The sequence below is a fragment of the Balaenoptera borealis genome (assembly GCF_965194805.1).
Source record: "Balaenoptera borealis genome assembly, chromosome: 19".
NCBI classification, from domain to species: domain Eukaryota; kingdom Metazoa; phylum Chordata; class Mammalia; order Artiodactyla; family Balaenopteridae; genus Balaenoptera; species Balaenoptera borealis.
In genome coordinates, this window is record NC_138878.1 from 65306160 (window position 1) to 65323217 (window position 17058).

The window sequence follows — 17058 nt, forward strand, 5'->3', positions numbered from 1 at the left end:
TGTACCCATTCAACAATTGCCCCTTTCTCCCCTCAGTTCCTGGCAATCACCATTCTACTTTCTGTCTCTATGAATCTGATGACTCTAGGTACTTCATTTAAGTGGAGTCATATAATATTTGTCCTTTCCTGTCAGGCTTATTTCTGTTGCAGCAAAAATAGAAATAAGGTTTTTTTTCCCTCTCCTGATAACCAGGAAAATAAAGGGAGCGGTGAACAGGCTAGAGAAGAAACATAAACTGGCCTGAGTTAATCAATCCTAGTTTTGTTTTAACTGTTACTAATCTGTAAATAAATCTGTTACTAAACTAAATAAATCTGTTAACTAAACTGTAATGTCTGTAGTTCGATTTGTCCTTTACAAAGCTAACCTCTCACCCTTAATCCTGTGTAATTTAGGTAATTAACATCCTGCACCTGGTATTTATTCTTTATTAAACTCTTGTAGCAAATCACCCTTTGTAGCTGTTTGCCTTTCAGAAAGGAGGTCGCAGACTGATAAGCCAGAGACTAACGGACCCAATTACCGGGTTGCCTGACTCCAGCGATGGCTGTTTTGAAATAATGCAAGAAGAAGAAGAATGCAAGACCTTCACCATTTTGATCCTTACCACTCACTTCGGACGGCGAACTCCCCTATAAGAATCCCTGCAATTCCCCAGGAAGTGGGGGGCACAGTTCTTGAGGCGCTAGCCTACTGTGTCTTCCCTTTGCCTAGCAAAGAAAATAAAACGCCTATTTCTTATCTTCCAATTCTCTGTCTCCATATTTTTATTTGGCATCGGTGGACAGAGAGCCAGACTTTGGCAACATTTCCCTTAGTAGAATGTCCACAAGGTTCATCCATGAGGTAGCATGTGTTAAAATTCTCTTCCTTTTTTTTTAATATAAATTTATTTATTTTTGGCTGCGTTGGGTCTTCGTTGCTGTGCGCGGGCTTTCTCTAGTTGTGGCGACCAGGAGCTAGTCTTTGTTGCGGTTCGCGGGCTTCTCATTGTAGTGGCTTCTCTTGTGGAGCACGGGCTCTAGGCACGCAGGCTCAGTAGTTGTGGCTCGCGGGCTCTAGAGCGCAGGCTCAGTAGTTGTGCACAGGCTTAGTTGCTCCATGGCATGTGGGATCCTCCCAGACCAGGGCTCGAACCCGTGTCCCCTGCATTGGAAGCGCAGAGTCTTAACCACTAGACCGCCAGGGAAGTCACTTTAGACCTCTTTTCAATCTTGCAAAACTCAAACTCTGCACCCCTTAAACAAAAACTCTCATTCCCCCTGTTCTTAGCAACCATCGATCTACTTCGTGTCTCTATGAATTTGATTATTTCGGGGACTTTATATAAATGGAATCCTACAGTATTTGCCCTTTTGTGATTGGCTTATTTCACTGAGCATAATGTCCTCCAGGCTCATCCAGGTTGTAGCATGTGTCAGAATTTCCCTACTGTTTAAGGCTGAATAATATTCTATTGTGTATATATATATACAATATTACACAGCACATTCTGTTTATCTGTTCATCCCTTGATGCCCTTTTGGGTTGCTTCCACTTTCGGCTGCTGTGAATAATGATGCTCCGAAGATTGGCATACAAGTGTCTCTTCTGAGTATAGCTGCCTTTGTCATTAAAATCCTTTGGTGTAGACAGCTCTTCCACCTTGTTCATAGGACTGAAAAGAAAATTGTGAGATTCTTGCTGCATGATTTAGATCTCCCTGCACCTTTTGCTTTTTCCTTCACCTTCTCTTTCCTTGGTGCTGTTCCACCCTCCAGCCTTTGCTAAAATGGAGAGTCCTGGAAAAAGAAGGGAATGGTACAGACAACCAAGTGTCTCTCACGTGTTGGCCAGAGAAAAATTCACCAAAATGATGATTAGGTGAGATCTTGTCAGGAAAAGGAGATGGATTATGTGAGTAAAAAAATTTACATATACCCACTCTAGCTGATATTTAATAAATGATCATGATTATGGTGATTATTTCAGGGCGAATCTTGGGGATTCCAAGGAAGAAAGTCATCAACTGCATGAACCCAGTGGCAGTGACTCTTGCTACTGTGCTGAAAAGGAAGAGGAAGAATAGAAGATGAACTGAATCCAGCCTCCTCATATTCCACTCTTGGGGAAAAGTAAACAAAAACAGAAAAAGAAACTTCCACCAACACTTTACCCATAAACAATTCCCTTGAGCAAAGCTTGAAAGAAATTGAGTTAATCAGTCCCTTAAGAATGATTAGAAGTTTTCAAAAGTTTTCTGGGTCCGTGAAGCCTGAACCATCAACCTCCTGGGTAAAAGGAATTGAGGAGGGGAAAGGATCTCTCACCTTTCCATTTGGGGTGTGACCTAGTATCGGAAATCATAGTGACCTCTGGGGACCAGGAGAGTTCCATTCTTACAAACGATCTCAAAGAACCTTTTAATTTTTAAAAATCTTGTTCATGATTTCTCTCTGATCCCTAATTTACTGTTTGTTTTTTTTCTTTTGTCTCTCTTGTTTTTCTTTATCTATCTTTCTTCTCCTGTTTCTTTCCTTTGTCTCTAGCTCACTGACTCTGTCTTACTTAGTCTGTCTTCATCTGCCTCTCTTCCCCAATCTGTACCCTCTTTCTCCCTGCATTTCTCCTTCCTTCTGTATCTGTTCACGTTTAATATGTTTCTCTCTTTTCCTCTCCAGGGCCTCTCCTTGTCTCTGTCACTTTTGTTGATTTTGTTAATTACCTTCTCCTGTGTCTCTGTTTCATGCCATATGCCTCTCTGAAAAAAATTCCAGAATCAGAACTTGGACCCTTTTGGATAGAGACGACTGTAAAAATGCCAGGTAAAATTGTCATTACCTGTTGTCTGGATGCCATTCACACCGTCCTCTAAGAGGCTGGGGACAGAGCAGGAGGAAATACTGAAGATGTAGAAGAAGGAATTGAGTCGGGGGAGCTCTTTCTGATTTAAAAGGAAACAGAATTAGACGGTACACTGAAGGAGAAAGGGTGGGGTCTAAACCACAGCAGTCTGATATGGTAGCCATGAGCCACACGTGGATATTGAGAACTTGAAATGTGGATGGTCTGCAATGAGATGTGCTATGAGTATGAAACATCCGCCAGATTTTGAAGACTTAGTCCCCCCCGCCCCCCAAAAAAGAATATAAAGCAATTCATGAATAAATTTTTCATATTGATTGCATATTGAAATGATAATGTTTTGGATATTTGGGGTTAGATAAAATACATTGCTAACATTCATTTCTTTTATATATATATATTTATTTTTATTTTTGGCTGCGTTGGGTCTTCGTTGCCACACACAGGCTTTCTCTAGTTGTGGCGAGCGGGGGCTACTCTTCGTTGCGGTGCGCGGGCTTCTCATTGCAATGGCTTCTCTTGTTGCGGAGCACGGGCTCTAGGTGTGAGGGCTTCAGTAGTTGTAGCTTGCGGGCTTAGTTGCTCTGCAGCATGTGGGATCTTCCCGGACCAGGGCTCGAACCTGTGTCCCCTGCATTGGCAGGCGGATTCTTAACCACTGCACCACCAGGGAAGTCCCATCGTTCATTTTTTTAGTGAACTAACTGAGAAAAATATTTGGGGGCAGTACTCCATGCCAAACGCTGTACTGCTGTTTGGATGGGTGAACTCGAGAATAACTTCTGTCCTCAAGGATCTTACGTTCCCAGTAAGATACAGAAATACATCACTAAATAAGAGACTGATGAAACACCATAATAAAGTCACAGAAATAATTTTCCCTTCTCTTCCGATGCTTCCCCATCACCCAGACCCTTCTCCGGAATATTATATTCCCTTTGTTATAATCTATGTTGTAGAACCTGAGCCATTTGACCTGTAAGGATGCCCCACAGTCTGGATTTTTCCGGTTGCACCTTCCTGGTGCAATGATCCTATGTCTTTATTTCCTGCCAGTTGACAGCAAGATCGGGTACTGGTTCAGACCGGCATACCCAGTATCCTTCTCGTTCATTTTGTAACATTTGATTTCCTATTTTTTAAAATTTCCTCTCTTTAAAAGAAAAAAAAGCATAGCTATAATAGAAGCTTCTGAGTATGACTCCAAAAAATGTGGTCTGTTTTGCAAAAAAAAGAGGGAAATCTGGTCTTGTCAGGAACATATTTTCTGAGGAAATGGCATTTACGTTTAAAAGGATAATCAGGCTGGTGATTAGCTAGCAAAAAGCATTCCAGGCAGAGAGAATCATGCTGACAGCCCTCGTCAGAAAAGAAATAAGGGATAATCAGCGTGGCTGAAATCTAATGAGGCAGAGAGAGACTAATTACGATGCAGAACTAAAAGAGACAAGGTTATTTAGGTCCCTGTAAGCGCTGGTAAGAATTTGGCTTTACAAGGACACTGGGGTCCATTAAGTTCTTTTGACCTGGGTTTATGTCAGGATAATTATTTGCGTTTTGAAAAGAACATTCTGGTCTAGCTTCAGAACATATGCCAGAGAGGCCAGAGTGTATGCAAGGCAAGCGCATAGGACGGCGATTCCTCATCCGGGTGAGACGTGACCACCCAGGGGGAGCCAGTGGGGGGAAGGGACTTGTTTGCAGGGTGGATGTTTTAGCAGGTGGAATCAAGAACTGTGAGTTTAAATAGACTTGGAGTGGTGGGGGAGATGGAGTGGTCTACCAGGAGTGGGAGTGTATACAAAAGATTATGGATGCAGATCAACAAGCCAAATTTGACCTAAATCCAAATTGACTTCTCTCCGACATGATGCGCAAACACAATAAATGGCAGTCATCAGAGTCGCGCTTTCCCACCTCGGCCACCAGGGGGCGCTCCGAGCAAAGCCATTTCAACCAAAGCTGAGACGTCGTCCCTGAAAACATTACCTTTTCTGGCCTGGTACGTGGACAAGATAAAGGAAACCAGAATTCTAAAGGCTGTATCACGTGACAGATGGGACCGCTTAAGTGCCAGAGTCCTGGGTTCAAAACCCAGCACCACCACTTGTCCTGCTACAGCATACCTTTAATGTCAGTCTTCATCTTCTCCTTTTATAAAATAGGGCCAATGAAACGCTGGCAAGTGATGGGTAAATATTAGCATTTTGTTATTATGCAATGACCTTAAAACAGCCCTGTGTCCTGGCCCCCAGATGACCTGTGCTAACTGCCTTTCACGGAACTCTTCTCACCAGACTGATGTCTGTAGGATGTGAAATAGCCCGCAAAGAAAGCAAAAAAAACCCAAAGTATTATTGAAAAGAATTTGGAAAATGAAGAGTCACACAAGTTTGATTTTTTAAATTTCTTTCCTCAGACCCTACAGGACACTAAGATACAACACTGTGACTTTCCAAAAGGCAGTCTATAGGATATAACTTTTCTCCAATTTCTTTTCTTATATTCTACATTTTAACAAGTAAGAGAATATATTTAATTAAACTTACCTGGTTCCAAAATTTTTAAATAATTTTTAAAAGATAAAAGTTGACAGTTCTAGGGAATTCCCTGGCGGTGCAGTGGTTAGGGCTCCATGCTTTCACTGCTGAGGGAGCAAGGTTCCATCCCTGGTTGGGGAACTAAGATCCCAGGAGCCGAGCAGCACGGCCAAAGGAAAAAAAAAAAAGTTGACAGGTCTCACTCCACCCTTGTTTCTTTCACCCCCAATCATGTTTCCTCACCACCCATAGAAATGGAGGTCCTGTAGGTGTAACCTATTCGCTGTCTGTGTTTCTTGGATTGGTAACATGAATTTCTCCCATACTATATGCACTCTCCTGCATCTTGGTTTTTGTTTTTGTTTTTGTTTTTGTTTTTTTTCCAACAGTGAATCCTGGAGATATCTCCAAATGAAAAAGAGCTTCCTGGGATTCCCCTGGTGCCGCAGTAGTTAGGAATCTGCCTGCCAATGAAGGGGGACATGGGTTCGAGCCCTGGTCCAGGAAGATCCCACATGGCACATAGCAACTAAACCCGTGTGCCACAACTACTGAGCCTGCGCTCTAGAGCCCGTGAGCCACAACTACTGAAGCCCACATGCCTAGAGCCTATGCTCCACGAAAAGAGAAGCCATGGCAATGAGAAGCCTGCCTGCACACCGCAACGAAGAGTAGCCCCCGCTCACCAGAACTAGAGAAAAGCCCACCCACAGCAATGAAGACCCAACGCAGCCAAAAATAAATAAATAAATTTATTTTTTAAAAATTTATTTTATATTGGAGTATAGGTGATTTACAATATTGTGTTAGTTTCAGGTATACAGCAAAGTGATTCAGTTATACATATATTTATTCTTTTTCAGATTCTTTTCCCGTATAGGTTATTACAGAGTATTGAATAGAGTTCCCTGTGCTGTACAGTAGGTCCTTGTTGATTATTTTATATATATTAGTGTGTATATGTTAATCCCAACCTTCTCATTTATCCCTCCCCCAACCCCAAAATTGGGATTTTTAATATCCCCATTTAAGAGATGAGCAAAATGAGGGTTGGCATAGGGGGAAATCATCTATGTAAAGTGATTGACATCATGTCTTACTTGTGATAAGATCTCATTAATTGGGAAACTACCATTATATCATTGTAGTGATAAGTAATACTATTGTTGTTTATTATTGTTTTCATAGTAATGTGTTACCATTATTATCACTATTTTTTGTTAGTACCTATAAGAATTACCACTATTATAAATATTGCTATTATAGTAATAAGCATTACTATTAGTAATATAATAAGCATTACTTATAGTAATTAGTATTACTATAAATATTACTATAAGTATTACTATTATCACTATTAGTAGTGCTTAAAATGACTATATATTACTTACAATAAGTATTGCTATTTTTCTTGTAATAAGTGTTAGTTATTATCACTATTACTTTATTATTTAGAATAATAAATACTATTATTATTTGAATCCCAGGCCTTCGAGGACTCTGCTATAACCACTCTCTACCCTGAGTGCCTTCTCTAACTGAAGGCGAATCCCCAAGCAAACACTCCATGGCCCTTAGCTCTGATCTTGGCAGGAAGGGAGCTTTTCTGGATTTTTTTGATCACACCGAGATACAAGGCCTGCCTTTGTATCTAAGAATTAGACTAAGAATTACCAGGAGATTTCCCTGGCAGTCCAGTGGTTAGGACTCCACGCTTCCACTGCAGGGGGCACAGGTTCAATTCTTGGTCGGGGGACTAAGATCCCCAAGCCAAGGCCAAAAAAAATAAAATAAAATAAAATAAAATCACCGGAAGCCTCCAGCAGGTGGAGCTAAGAACACAAATAAGATCTCGAGTCTTACTCCGACTGTCTGAGCGTGAATCCTGGCTTGTACCAACCAAGCTCTGTGATTTTGAGCAAGTGACTTGACATCTCTGGGTTCTCAAGTCACAATGAGACCCGCGTTAGCCATTGCACTTACTCGTGTCCGGGGTAAATAAATGAAAGCATGCTTGTTAAGCACTTGGCGTGCTGATTTGCTAAATGGAGCCATAATTAATTGAGCTACTCAACAAGATTTCTGCAGGCCAGCACCCAAACTGAATGATACCAGAGACGTGTCTGCCTAACGCTTTGCCCTTGAGGTGCTCCTACGCTGATGCAGAAGGTGGTCACAGCCCAGGTGGCCCAAGCAAGGGACTTCATGTGTGGAGTCACAGATCTCACCCAGTAAACAGGAGTCCTCACTCCAAAAGAAAGTCCTGGGTAACTGCAGACATTCGTCTTCTTGGGGGTTTACACCACTTCCTCAAAGTTTATTTCTCGTCTACGCAACCCCTCTTCTTTCTCCATGTTCACCCAAAATGTGCTCTCCAGTCCAGTTACCTGAGTTGGCAGCTGGGACCACACTCTGCCGGGGTCTCAGTGTGCCCATCTGTGAAATGGGTACAGTGGCAGCCTGTATAGAAGAACATTTTATTGACTTCCAATCGCCCACGTTAAAAAATCAAACTTAAGACACTATTTATAACTGACTCAAATATCGAGCACAGATGCAACTGCCCTGGAAAGACACCAGTTGCTTCATTCGGACCTGTTCTCTGCTCTCATGAAGCTTCTATTTCAGAGATCAGGTTCCTTACTATTTGTGAAGCTTCAACTTTACTCATGGGCACCACCATTCCACCCTCCAGCCTCATAAGAGTTCCTCGAAAAGCATTCAGGAGGGAATTCCCTGGTGGTCCAGTGGTTAGGACTCCTGCGCTTTCACTGCCTAGGGCCCAGGAAGCTGCAGGCGTGGCCAAAAAAAAAAAGCATTCAAGAGCCTTTCAGATTAAACTCTTTATCCTATGAATTAGGGTTCTTATCCTGTCTTCTTACATACCTCCCCACCCTACTATGCTTGCCTGTCTTACCTCCTTTTGAAATGGGGGCCCACATGGACCCCCAGAGTTTGGATAAAATAATCTTTCATGCCCAAATTATCTTTTTTGGGGGGGGCGGCGGGGGCTGCACTGTGAGGCATGCGGGATCTTAGTCCTCCGCAATGGAAGCGTGGAGTCTTAACCACTGGACCGCCAGGGAAGTCCCTTTTATCCCCAAGTTATCTTCATCCCAAAGTGAAAACATTTCAGCTGCTGAAGATGCAGAAAGAAATCTTTAGATAAGCTTCCTTCATCTGCCTCCCCCCAAAACAGCTGCCCTTAACCATTCCCTCCAAGGGAAGTTTCCTGCAAATTCCGCTGCCAAGACAGACTGCCCATTCTCTTAGCATCAAAAAGCCGGAAAGAAATTTCCATACCCTCCCACTGAAAGCCCAATGCCCCCTCCTCCAGTTAAATGGATATATAAAAGTTTCTCATTACTGGGAGGTCCTTCATGTACTTGTTACTAAACCTCTTTTCTCCTGCTATTAATTTTCAGGCCTCCAACTACTAGACCTGATTTGGAAGACGAAAAGTTTTTCCTCCTGATACTTTCTTTAGAATTTCTTTCCTAGGATCCCAAATCACAGGGAGTTGCCCTTGAACTGAACCCCTCTACCCAACCACTATAACTCTTGGCCTTCTCAAGTTCTGAGCCCTTGACATGGACTCCAAGTACCAAGGAATTACATCTCCCTTTCTTACCAATGAATTAGGACCTGGAAAATAGATTTCAACTAATACCTAATGAACAAATAAATTGTTCACAAGAATCTAAAGGAAAGGACTTCCCTGGTGACACAGTGGTTAAGAATCCGCCTGCCAATGCAGGGGACATGGGTTCGAGCCCTGGTCCGGGAAGATCCCACATGCCGCGGAGCAACTAAGCCTGTGTGCCACAACTACTGAGCCTGCGCTCTAGAGCCCACGAGCCACAACTACTGAGCCTGCGGGCCTAGAGCCCGTGCTCCGCAACAAGAGAAGCCACCGCAATGAGAAGCCCACGCACCACAACGAAGAGTAGCCCCCGCTGGCCACAACTAGAGAAAGCCCACGCGCAGCAACGAAGACCCAACGCAGCCAAAAATAAATAAATAAATAAATAAATTTTAAAAAATAAAAGAATCTTCAGGAATATTCAGTGGAACTGGATTTTGGAAACTAAAAGACTGTCCTAACAAATCCTAAACAGATAGAGAAAATGAGATTATGCCCCACCCCAATCCTCTTCAGGATTCTACAGTAATCCAAGAGGAATTCCCTAAGGGAGCGATCATTGCTCTATGTGTCAAAAATATGTTTTTGCAGCAAGCTCATGAGAACCCATTCTTTGAAATGACCTGGACACCTGAAATCTCTTTTCCAGAAGCTGCAATGCCTTGGAATCTAATCATATTTTCTAGACCTCTCCCCTAATTTCTAGACCTCTCCTCTGATTTTTTTTAACAAAAAATTAATCAGTCGATCTAAGAAAGAAATGGAAATTTCCAAATTAGAGGATCATAACCTGGGAAGAGCATCTCAGAAAGCTCTGAGAACTGTTCCGCCTCTTAGAAGACAAGGCACAGTTATATGAGTTTTTAGATACAGAGGGCTGTACATTAAATGACGTATTATTGACAGTCTACATAATCCAGATCTAAGCAACATCGATACAATGCACAGTGGGGGGAGAGGGGAGGCCAAGAGGCAGAGAAGAATTTTTTTATGTTTAAATGTTTCTTGTCTTGCCATAAAATATGAATTTTATTTCACACCCCTATGCTTGTCCCTGACTGCAATTTCCATTCCCTCTTTGATGTCCTTCCCGATGTCCCAGACCTGACTCTTTCCATAAAAGCCATTTTATAGATCAGCACTGTCCAGTAAAACTTTCTGAGAGGATGCAGATATATAATATAATATCTGTGCTGTCCAATATTGTAGCCACGGGTCCAGCATCTGCTGTGAGCACTTGAAATGCGGTTCCTGCAGCTGAGGGAGAGTTGCCAGATTTAGGACGAAAAAGATAGTCCAGGATACTCTGTTAAATGTGCATTTCAGATAAACACGCACTCTTTGGGACATACTTATACTTGTTACCGAGTCCAAGCTCGCTCTGTTCGCCAAACGACAGGCCAATAAACCGGGAGATGAAGTGTTGAGGCGAGAAAAGCCAGCAGACCGAGAAAATGGCACACTGAAGTCTCAACATAACCATCTTATCCGGGTTTGGATGCCATTTTTTTAAAATAGAACAGAGAGGGGGAGGAGATGAGGAAGTAAAGTAAAAAGGCCATAAGGTTTGCAAATATCTCCTGGAATGGCCAGCCTCCGGGAGGGGATGTGTTAATTTCTTCTTTCTTGCAGCCATCCACAGGTGGACAGGGTCAGGATACTTCCCTGAACAAAGGCACTTCGGTTTAACCTTCAGGCAGCGGGGCAGGGTTCCCGGAGGCCGGCCATTATGTATAGATAGTATCCTTTTAATGAACAAAAGCAACGGGAAGCACAGTTGAAAGTAAAAGATACAGCTGCAACGTGTAGTCAGATTTAGCTCTTCCCTGTTACATACTGAAAAATTATACTCAAAAGTCACTCATTGTTCACCGGCTTTTCACATTTAACTGGGCATCCTGTATTTTGCCTGGCAACTCTAGACTGAGGAGCTGAATTCTTTTTTTTCTTTTTTTCTACCTTTTTAAAAAATATTTTTATTTTTTTATTAAATAAAATAATAAAAAATATATATAATATTAAATAAATTATTTTTAAATTAAAGTATAGTTGATTTACAATGCTGTGTTAATTGCTATACAGCAAAGTGACTCAGTTATACATATAGATACATTCTTTATTTTTTTTTTTTTTTGCCACACTGCGAAGCCTGTGGGACCCTAGTTCCCTGACCAGGGATCGAGCCTGGGCCCTTGGTGGTGAAAGCATGGAGTCCTAACTACCGGACCACCAGGGAATTCCTTATACATTCTTTTTTATATCCTTGTCCGTATGGTTTAATCTCAGGATATTGAATATAGTTCCCTGTGCTATACAGTAGGACCTTGTTGTGAAGAGCTGAATTCTTAATTTAATTAATTTAATTTTAAAGAGCTACACATGGCTATTGTATTGGACAGCACAGAGTAGCTGGTAAAAATGAGTCCAGAGGGCGAATAACAGGACCCAATTATTGAGAGGTTAGTTTCCCAATGCTGACCAGAGAGGTCCTTCATGGCCCATCTCTCCCCTCTCCTGTCTCCAACCCTTCATCACTTTGGCATGTACTCTCTTTTTTAAACAAGTACACCATCAGTAAAACCCATCTGAGCATGGAATCCTAGAATAAATGGTATGGCTCCGAGTGTTTGACAGTGCAGTTTCTGGAACAAGTGTTAAAACAAAATTTTCCACTGGACTCTTGTTAAAATCGGTAAAGACTTGTGAATTCCCTGGCGGTCCAGTGGTTAAGACTCCACGCTTCTACTGCCGAGGGTCCAGGTTCAATCCCAGGTTAGGGGACTAAGATCCCACAAGTGGCATGGCGTGGGCAAAAAAAAGAAAAAAAAAATGGTAAAGGCTTAAAACAGAGACAGACTCACAGACTTAGAGAATGAATTTATGGTTGGGGAGGACAGGCAGGCAGTGGTGTGTGGGGGAAGGGACAGATTGGGAGTTTGGAACTGACATGTTCACACCGCTATATCTCAAATAGATAACGAACAAAGACCTACAGTATAGCACAGGGAACTCTGCTCAATATTCTGGAATAACCTAAATGGGAAAAGAATTTGAAAAAGAATAGATACTAGTATATGTATAACTGAATCACTTTGCTGTACGCCTGAAACTAACACAACATTGTTAATCAATTATACTGCAATATAAAATAAAATAAAATAAATTTTAAGAACTGGTAAAGACTTTATTTCAGACAAATAAATAAGAGTTGTGACCATTGCCATAGGGGATTGAGATTGGGCTAAAATCCAGGGACTCATAGCCAACAGCAGAGGAACGGTGGGTCAGTGGATGGAAAATTACAAAGAGGAGACATCAAGGTAGGGCGATTCTTTCTAACTGGATTAACAGGATTCTTGCTAAAGGCAGACCAAGGACTTAAACATCAAGGGTGTAGGATGAGGAACTTGATCAGATATCAGGAGTTATCAGATATCAAGGATGGGGGTGGAGGCAGCCAGATTCTTTGCTAAGACTGGACTGGGCAGGCCACAGACAGGTCAAAGGCCAAGGTCAAGGCCTAGTTAAGAGGCTTCAGGGGAGCCTGAATGAAGTTCGGTCAAAGAGAGAGTCTTGGGGGACTTCCCTGGTGGCGCAGTGGTTGAGAATCTGCAGGGGACACGGGTTCGAGCCCTGGTCTGGGAAGATCCCACATGCCGCGGAGCAACTGGGCCCGTGAGCCACAATTACTGAGCCTGCGTGTCTGGAGCTTGTGCTCCGCAACAAGAGAGGCCGCGATAGTGAGAGGCCCCAGGGCACGTGGGTTTGAGCCCTGGTCAGGTGAACTAGGTCCCACATGCATGCCGCAACTAAAAGTTTGCGGGCCGCAACTAAGACCCGGCACAACCAAAAATAAGTGAATGAATAAAATTCTTTAAAAAAGAGAGAGAGAGTCTTGGTCAGTATTGTCCAGGAGGAAGAAATGTGCTTCTACTCTTCTAGGTTCTTCTGACTGATCTAAGAGTTAAATTGACATGAGACAGATTAACAGGAGAAAATGAAACAAACGTTTAATAGCATGGATACGTGAGAGAGTCCCAGGAAAACTGGGTAACTTGCCAAAATGGCCAACACTGTCATCTTAAATGCCACCTTCAGCTAAAGACGAGAGAGGATGTTGGGGCTGGTGGTTTGGGACCTGAAAGGGGAGGAAGGCAATTCACATGGAGTTGGAAAAGCAAATCCTTGGTAGACAAAGATTTGCTGGGCCGGGCAGGGACAATGGGACAAAGAAGACTCTGATCTCCAGGTCCTGCCGAGTTTCCCCCACTGTTAGCTCATATTCTTTGCAGACATCTCTGGTTGTAGCTCTATTCTGGGAACAGACCCACCATTTAAATTCTTTAAGCGGTTAGGGGGAAGGTCAAATGTTCTTCCTGAGTCTTTTGGGCCTTGATTATTTTCGGCTCCAAATAACCCGCGTGCCAAAGAGACGCATATCGGGGTGGCCAGTTGTGTTCCCCTACAGGCCGTAGGGGAGCCTGACTGAAGTTTGGTCAAGGAGAGAGTCTTGATCAGTATGTATTCTTAAGGGAACTCCCTGGCGGCCCAGTGGTTAGGACTCCAAGCTTTCAATGCCGAGGGCCTAGGTTCAGTCCCTGGTCATAGAACTAAGATCCCACAAGCCTTGGGGCGAGGCCAAAAAACAAAAAAAAAGAATGTACCCTTGAAATGTGATCAAAAGGCACTGAAATGTATGGTCTTCCTTCCCAAAACCCATGATTCCAGTCTAATCATAAGAAAAACAAGAGACCAATCCCAACTGAAGCGCACATTCTACAAAATACCTGACCAGAATGTCTCAAAACTGTCCAGGTTGTCAAAATTAAGGAAAGTCTGAGAAACCCTCACAGCCAAGTGGAGCCCAAGAAAACATGACAACTGTATATAGTATGATGTCCTGGATGGGATCCTGGAACAGAAAAAAGGACATTAGGTTAAAAAAAAAAAAAGAAAAAGAAAAAAACTAAGGAAATCTGAGTAAACTATGAACTGCAGCTAATAATACTAATAATAATATTGGTGACAATTGTAACAAATTTGCCATACTAATGTACTCATCATGTATTTTTAAATTTATTCTTTAAAATATTTTTATTTTATATTGGAGAATAGTTGATTAACAATGTTGTGTTAGTTTCAGGTATACAGCATTTTCAGCAGTTTCAGGTATTATGCATTTACATGTATCTATTCTTTTTCAAATTCTTTTCCCATTTAGGCTATTACAGAGTATTGAGCAGAGTTCCCTGTGCTATAGAGTAGGTCCTTGTTGGACCAATAATGTATTAATGTACAGGGGAAACTGGTCGCAGGTATAATGGGAACTCTGTACTCTTTCCAGTTTTTCTGTAGATCTAAACTTGTTCTAAAATTAAAAGTGTCTTAAAAAAAAAAAAAGTTTATTTAAAAAAACTACTGCAAACGTACGGACACCAAGGGGGGAAAGCGGTGGGGGTTGGGGGGGAGGGGTGGGATGAATTGGGAGATTGGGATTGACATATATACACTAATATGTATAAAATAGATAACTAATAAGAACCTGCTGTATAAATAAATAAATAAAATTCAATTTAAAAATTAAAAAACAAAACCCTACTGTTCTGGCTCGGTAATTTCTTAGAAATCCGAAGAATGAGAGTATGTCCCATCCCCCCAACTCCCCACCCCTGGGGCTTTCATAGTAAATAGAATTAAGTTTGTTTGCCATTATTAACAGATGTATACCTACTCTTTGTGTTCTGGTGATATTCAAAATACTCTCTAAAACAGCTGTCAAATCCCATTCTTTGCACTGAATGAGGGTGTGAATGTCTTTCCCACGGAGAAGGGAGGAATTCTTGCCTCCAAGTCCTCGTTTCCCTTTCAGATCCCCACCCCCACTCCCGCCTCCATTGCCCTTTGCTTTTGCATCAATTTCCCCAGCTCTGACCTCCCATTCTTTCCGTTCACCCCCCAGATCTCATTAGTAATTCAGGAAATAATGACCTTGACCTTGGCCTTGGGCCTGTCTTCCACATGCCCAAGCCCAGTCTTACCAAAGAATTCGACTAAATCATTTCCCCCACCCTTGATATCTGATCACCTCTGATATCTGATCAAGTTCCTCATCCCTTCATTTAATGTCTAAGTCCTTGACCTGCTTTAGTGAGAATCCTATTAGACTCATTAAGTCAGAGTTCCACCTTTGGAACTGTTCTCAGTGATTTTCCATCCACTGACCCCCCTCACTCTACACTCTGGCTGCAAATCCCCATTTCTCCTTGTTACAATTGGAGATGCGCTCCGTCCATCTCCCCTATTGAGAAAGTCTTCACCCTGAAGGAGTTTGCTACAGGCCACCCCCAAACTATGCAGCTCTGGCATACTGACTTTTTTGAGTGAAAGGCACCTGAAACCACAAATACAGGAAAAACACTCTGACCTTCCTTCTTTTTCCTAAAAGAGAAAGGTGAAATTCCCAGATGACAGATGCCATTCTTATTCAGAAGGAAGTCACATTCTTGTCATTAAGGATGAAAAGCTGAGCAAGAACCATGCAAATTTATTTAATACAAGTTGTAAATAGAGTTCTAGACACCTCTCTTATATAACCCAATGTAAAAGCAAGTCGGCTTTATCATATGATATCTCTTGTATGTGGAATCTAAAAAAAATGACACAAATGAACTTATTTACAAAACAAATAGACTCAGACGTAGAAAACAAACTTAGGAGGAAAGGGGGGTAGGGATGGATTGGGAGTTTGGGATTAGCAGATACAAACTACAATATATAAAACAGACAAACAACAAGTTCCTACTGTATAGCACAGGGAACTATATTTGATATTTTGTAATAAACCATAATGAAAAAGAATCTGAAAAAGAATATATAGATATTGGATTGGCCAAAACGTTCGTTTGGTTAGTGAATACAGTGTTCAATAAAATTCTTGGTGAAACTGAAAAATGTGTCTTTTATGTTTCCTTGAAACCAAACGAACTTTTTGGCCAACCCTATATATATAATCACTTTGCTGTACACCTGAAAGTAACACAACATTGTAAATCAACTATACTTTCCAATTTTTAAAAAAGCGATTGTTGATTTAAAAAACAAAAAAAAAAGCAAGTAAGTTTTGCCATCTCCTTGTGTCTTGAGTCCTCGTGAAGGCTCCCGTGTCATGTAAAACGTGTATTAAATAAATTTGCATGGAGCTTGATTCCACAGCATGGGTAATAAAATCGGAACAGAATGATACAGAGTAAATTAGCCTTGGCCTTGTGCAAAGATGACACGCAACATTATGAAGCATTCTGTATTTTTTTTAATGTGTATGTTTTCCTCCTGCTGGTCAAACTTATGTCAATTTAACTCTCAGGAACCGCCAGCAAGAACCTTAAAAGCAGAAAAGTTTGCTTCCCTTACAATCCCTACTGCAATTCCTTACTTTCTTTTTTCTTTCTCACATGGAAATGTTTTTTTTTTTTTTTAACCATCCGTCAATAAAGTAGTGATTTGTAAGGCTGAATTGCTCTTTTGGATAAAAGGAAATAGAGAAGGACAGTCTCTGACATAAAGACAGTGGTACCCAGATATAGAAATAAACCCCTTTCTTCAACCTTCCGAGGGATTTGTTGGATGGGAAAACTGAGGCTGGAGTAGTAAACAGGATGTGAGTGGCATGATTAAAACATATATGTACTGAATGATTTATATGTGTGTCCTCAGAGCCCAAGTAGACCCTGGAGCTTGACAGACAATCGGGAAAGTGTATTGAATAATTCAATTAGTTAAGTGGTTCCAAGATTTTACAAGGTGCCTTCAGAAACTCAAAATTAAAACTCATGATTCCGCTCCCACCTAAAGCTGAGGCACATCCATGTTTCCTCATCCATGTGAATCAACAGCCCTTCCAAACACATATTTGCACACTCCTGACACTTGGAATCTCATCTTTCATACCTTCCTCTCTCTTATCTATCATGTACGTTCCATCACCAATATTATTAAGAATGGCCATCCTGGACTTCCCTGGTGGCGCAG